Genomic DNA, 5,580 nt, shown 5'->3' with positions numbered 1-5,580 from the left:
TACTTCTCAGTATATTTTTGCTATAGTTACATAGTATATTATGCTATCTATAGGTCATCAACTATTCTACTTTTGTTTTTGGTTTTTTCATATTAAAGTCAAACTTATGGAAAGCTATTTTGCAGTCATATCTCCACATAAATTTAAGAGTATTTGTCATACACTGGTAGAAGTATAATTACAAAATATACCAATCACAAAATAGTTAATTTCCATATTGCCTCTACATAACTGTTTCCTTTTTCCATTGTTTGCATTATTATTTTCTATTTGTTTGAGTTCAAATACAGTGGATTTTTGCATCGGGTGTTGTCATTATTTATTTTCATGTAGTGATTAATTTAATCTTCACAATAACCCTATATGTGGCATTTAGCATTGTTCCTTCCATTCTATAGAATTAGAAACAGAGGCATAGAAAAGTTAAGTAGTAGTCCAAAATTATACAGCTACCAATTCACATATCTGGGACTTAAATTCAAGTAATACAGATTTGTAGTCAGTGCTCTTAACTATAAACTATAATGAAAAAGCTATTCTGTTTATATGCCTCCAAATACCTTTTTCTTGTGCATTTTCCTTTTACCAGCATTGCTCAGCTCTGGCTAATGATGGTGGTGAGAAGAATTGAACCTGGGACTTTTGGTGCCTCAGAAATGAAACTCTTTTTGCATAACCATTATGCTATCTTCCCAACCTCCCTTTTTCTTAAGCATTTTATGTATATATATTTTTCCACAGTTGGGAGATAATTCAGTGGATAGAATGCATGTTTCGCCATGTGTGGAACCCTGAGTTCAATCCTCTGCATTACACAAGAACAATACAGATAACACTAAGAGAACTTCATGGATGATGGAGTGGTGCTTTAGTATCTATTCCTGTCTCTTCTCCTTTGTCTCATTCTCTCTCTCTCTCTCTTCATATATATGTTTTAAAAGATTACTTTGGAAAGGTCATTGTTTTATTCTCTGGTACCACAAAAAATAAAAGCATATATTCAGGTAAATTTTATTTTGCAAAACACATCTTTCCAAAATTACTTAGAAAGGGGGCCAGGTGGTGGTATACTTGGTTGAGTTTGCAAGGACCCAGGTTTAAGTCCCTGGTCCCTACCTGCAGAGGGAAAGTTTCATGATTGGTGATGCAGGTCTGCAGATATTTCTTTTATTTATTTATTTATTTATTTATTTATTTATTTATTTATTTATAATACCAGAGCACTGATCAGCTCTGGCTTTTAGTGGTGCAGGGGATTGAACCTGGGACTTCAGAGCCTCAGTCGTGAGAGTGTTTCCACATAACCATTATGTTATCCACCCCCATCCTCTTTCGCCCTCTCTATCTCTCTCCCTTTCAATTTCTCTTTATCCTATAAAGCATAAAAAAAGCAAAAATTTAAATGATTTTGATTACATCATTAAGATGTTGCTGTCGGTTATTTCTGTCTCTAGTCCTACTCACAAGAACATTGGCTGGCAATTATCCATAGATAAGATGTCATTATGAAAAGTCCAGAACCAGAGAGTGAGGCTGAAAAAACTCCCTGGATCACAAGAGACCAAGAAGAAACTCATTAGAAGGACAGAGAAAAATCTATACTATGACATCACCGCTGTCTCCTAGAGTGGCATAGAATTTCCTGGGCTTATGTTTTATTTCTTGTATATTATATTTAAATATTTTATCTATTTATTCATTTAATAGAGACATAAATTGAAAGGGGAAAGGGAGATAATGAGGGAGAGAGAAACAGAGACACCTGTAGTACGGCTCCACTCATGAAACTTCCCACCGCAAATGGGACTAAGGGCTAGAAATTGGTTCCTTGCATATGGTACATACGTGCCCTGCCAGCTTCACCACTGCCCAGACCCTTGGACTTATGTTTTATCCATGAGGTCATCTAACCTCCCTAGTATTGAAGGATGCTTCCCAGAAGGAGGACCAGCTTATACACATCACTGTGGGAACCTGTAAAGCTGGACCACTGGAGATCAGAAAGAGATAAAGGAGAGGAGCTTGCAGAAAACGGTGTGTCAGACTATCTGTGCTCACAGAGGCACCAGAACAGAGGTCCAAGAATGTGTCTCTGATCATCTACAGAGTTAAATTAGCGATGCTGTGTGACCAGGGAGCTCAAATGATAGTTCCTGATTACTAGGCCCTACCCACTGTGAAGTCTGTTCTTCTGCCTTGCTTAGGCAGGAAAACAAAATGTGAGCTTCTCCCAACTCCTGAAAGAAACCTACAAACATGCCCATCAAGAAACCTTTCCAGATTGCATGGGCAGCAGTGGAGCCTATCCTGCAATCCACTTGGACAGGGAAATGAGCCAGAAGTTTTTCCCATCAGAGACAGAAGGATTATATCCAACTTCACAACTGGAGACCCTAAACAGTGACTCCAGTCTCAGAATTCAGTTCATTATACTGCTGAGCTGTAAAGCCCTACCTACAGTCATGTCAGATTACTAAAAATGGCCTACGCTCAACTCAAGCTGGGAATCCAATGAATGAGTCTAGCTGCAACCACTCCCTACCCCCCAGAAGACAGCTCAGACCATTATCACACCCTACCTGAAAGTATTTTTCACCTGGTGCCCCTCCTTATTTCCAGGTCTTCCCCTGCTGGAACAAACCTATTAAATAGTGAAGAGAAGACTGCTTATTCAAATGAGTAATGTAAGGAGTAAAGGATCATAAAGAGTGCTTTTGGAAGTAGAACCATGGTCCAAGTGGAATGCAACAATGACATCAGTAAAAACAATAATAATAACCACCACAACAATTAAAAACAAGGGCAACACAAGGGAAAACAAAACAAAACAAAAAACCTCCAGGAGCAGTGGATTCGTAGTCCAGGCACCAAGCCCCAGCAATAACCTTGGAGGAAAAAAAGAGCATATTGGAGAAGAAATGACAAAATATATGCTTTTAAATATTTATTTATTTTCCCTTTTGTTGCCCTTGTTGTTTTTTATTGTTGTTGTAGTTACTATTGTTGTGGATGATGTCGTTGTTGTTAGATAGGACAGAGAGAAATGGAGAGAGGAGGGGAAAACAGAGAGTGGGAGAGAAAGACACCTGCAGACCTGCTTTATCGCCTGTGAAGCGACTTCCCTGCAGGTGGGGAGCTGGGGGCTTGAACCAGGATCTTTATGCCAGTCCTTGTGCTTTGCACCATGTGTGCTTAACTCGCTGCACTACCGCCCAACTCCCAGAAATGACAAAATATAAAACAACCAGGAAACAAAATACAGAATAACAGTGAGTCTAAACTCTCCAATCAAAAGACATATATCTGATGGGTGTATAAAAAAAAAACAATCCATTGATTCCATATTTACAAGAAATTCAGATCTGAAGAAATGACAAGCATGGGCACTGTTAAAATCTGTAGCAAGGTGTTCCAAGCCAATGATACAGAAAATAAAAAGGAGGGAACTGCTACTCCCAAATAAGATAAAATAGACTTTCTTTTTAAATTTTATTTTCTTATTTATTTGATAGAACTAGAAAATTGAGAGAGAAAATGGATATATAGAGTGAGAGTGAAAGGATATACCTATATCACTGCTACACTGCTAGTGAAACTTACCATCTGCAGGTAGGGACTATGGGCCTAAACTTAGTTTCTTTTTTTTTTTCCCTCCAGGGTTATTGCTGGGCTCCGTGCCTGCACCATGAATCCACTACTCCTGGAGGTCATTTTTTCCCCCTTTTGTTGCCCTTGTTGTTGTAGCCTAGTTGTGGTTATTATTATTACCATTGTTGATGTTGTTCGCTGTTGGATAGGACAGAGAGAAATGGAGAGAGGAGGGGAAGACAAAGAGGGGGAGAGAAAGATAGACACCTGCAGTCCTGCTTCACCGCCTGTGAAGCGACTCCCCTGTAGGTGGGAAACCGGGGGCTCGAACCGGGATCCTTACGCTGGTCCTTGTGCTTTGCACCATGTGCGCTTAACCCATTGCGCCACCGCCCGACCCCCTAAACTTAGTTTCTTGAGATTTGTGATGTGTGCATTTAACCACACACTATAATGAACAACAACAATAACAAAAGACTGTACATAGTATAAATGGTTGGTAACTTTACTATACCATGCACACTCCAATAATTAGTTTGTTATCTGAACTGACCGACATTTGAAGTAATAGCTGTTATTATAATAGTTGTGTCCAGTTAAGAATTTATGTTGTTTGGAAGTAAGTTTTCATACATAAAAATTTCTGGAAAATTAACTGACCATATTTTTGACTGCTGAACATTAAATATTTTATCTCACACAATTTTGACATTAAAAGCCTTTTTAAATTTGCTGTGTTTGCACCACCAGAGCAAAATGTCTTTGTCTAGTTAAAGACGTAATTATCTCTTTCAACATTCTGATAATAAATAACTAAGATAAGGTGTAAATTTAGCTGGATAATGATGCAACTGGCAAAATATTTTTATGAAAGAATGTTACAAAGATCAGGCAAGTCTGAGAGAGAAGAAATATACTGTATCTTAAAATTGTGATACAGGAACATTTTAAATCCTTGAAAGAATTATTCATTGTTCTAAGAATATAAGAATAGTTACTTATTCTCTAGGTCCTTGTCCTTCCTGATAACCTAATGATGGGTAAATAATATCATAGAAAATTATTTAGAACTTTTATAAATCACAATTATTATTTGCAGCTATAATTGCTAAGATTTACTGTCCTATTTCTAGGCATCACTATCTTAGACTGGTGAGTAGTTCAAGTCTTTGTTGAATAAGGATCACACAGGTTCTCAGCACTAGTTCCAGATTCTTCTAGTTTCTGCCTTAATTTCCTGTTAGTGAAACCAAGAGATAACTCACTCAGTTGAGTGTGCACTTTGCCATGCTTGAGCCATAAAGTTTGAACTCCAATAAAAGAAAAGCTGCTCAGATGGTGCTGTGATACTGTGAATGCTCTCCATTTCTCTTCTCTTTACTCTTCTTCCATTCTTCTTCTTCTTCTTCCTCTTCCTCTTCTTTTTTTTGTTTTTTGTTTTTTTATTTTTTAAATATTTATTTTATTTCTTTATTCCCTTTTGTTGCCCTTGTTATTTTATTGTTGTAGTTATTATTGTTGTTGTCGTTGTTGGATAGGACAGAGAGAAATGGAGAGAGGAGGGGAAGACAGAGAGGAGGAGAGAAAGACACCTGCAGACCTGCTTCACCGCCTGTGAAGCGACTCCCCTGCAGGTGGGGAGCCGGGGTTCGAACCGGGATCCTTATGCTGGTCCTTGTGCTTTGCGCCACCTGCGCTTAACCCGCTGCGCTACAGCCCGACTCCCCCCTTCTTCCTCTTCTTCTTCTTCTTCTTCTTCTTCTTCTTCTTCTTCTTCTTCTTCTTCTTCTCCTTCTCCTTCTCCTTCTCCTTCTCCTTCTCCTTCTCCTCCTTTTCCTTCTCCTTCTTCTCCTTCTCCTCCTCCTCCTTCTTCTCTCTCTCTATCTCTTTCTCTCTCTCCCTCCCTCCCTCCCTCCCTCCCTCTCCTGAGATCAATGTAATCATGCATGTGTGAGACCTTGTCTCAGTATATACACATACACAAAAAAATTC

Source organism: Erinaceus europaeus, chromosome X, assembly GCF_950295315.1.
Source record: "Erinaceus europaeus chromosome X, mEriEur2.1, whole genome shotgun sequence".
Lineage (NCBI taxonomy): Eukaryota > Metazoa > Chordata > Mammalia > Eulipotyphla > Erinaceidae > Erinaceus > Erinaceus europaeus.
This window is presented reverse-complemented; position numbering follows the sequence as displayed.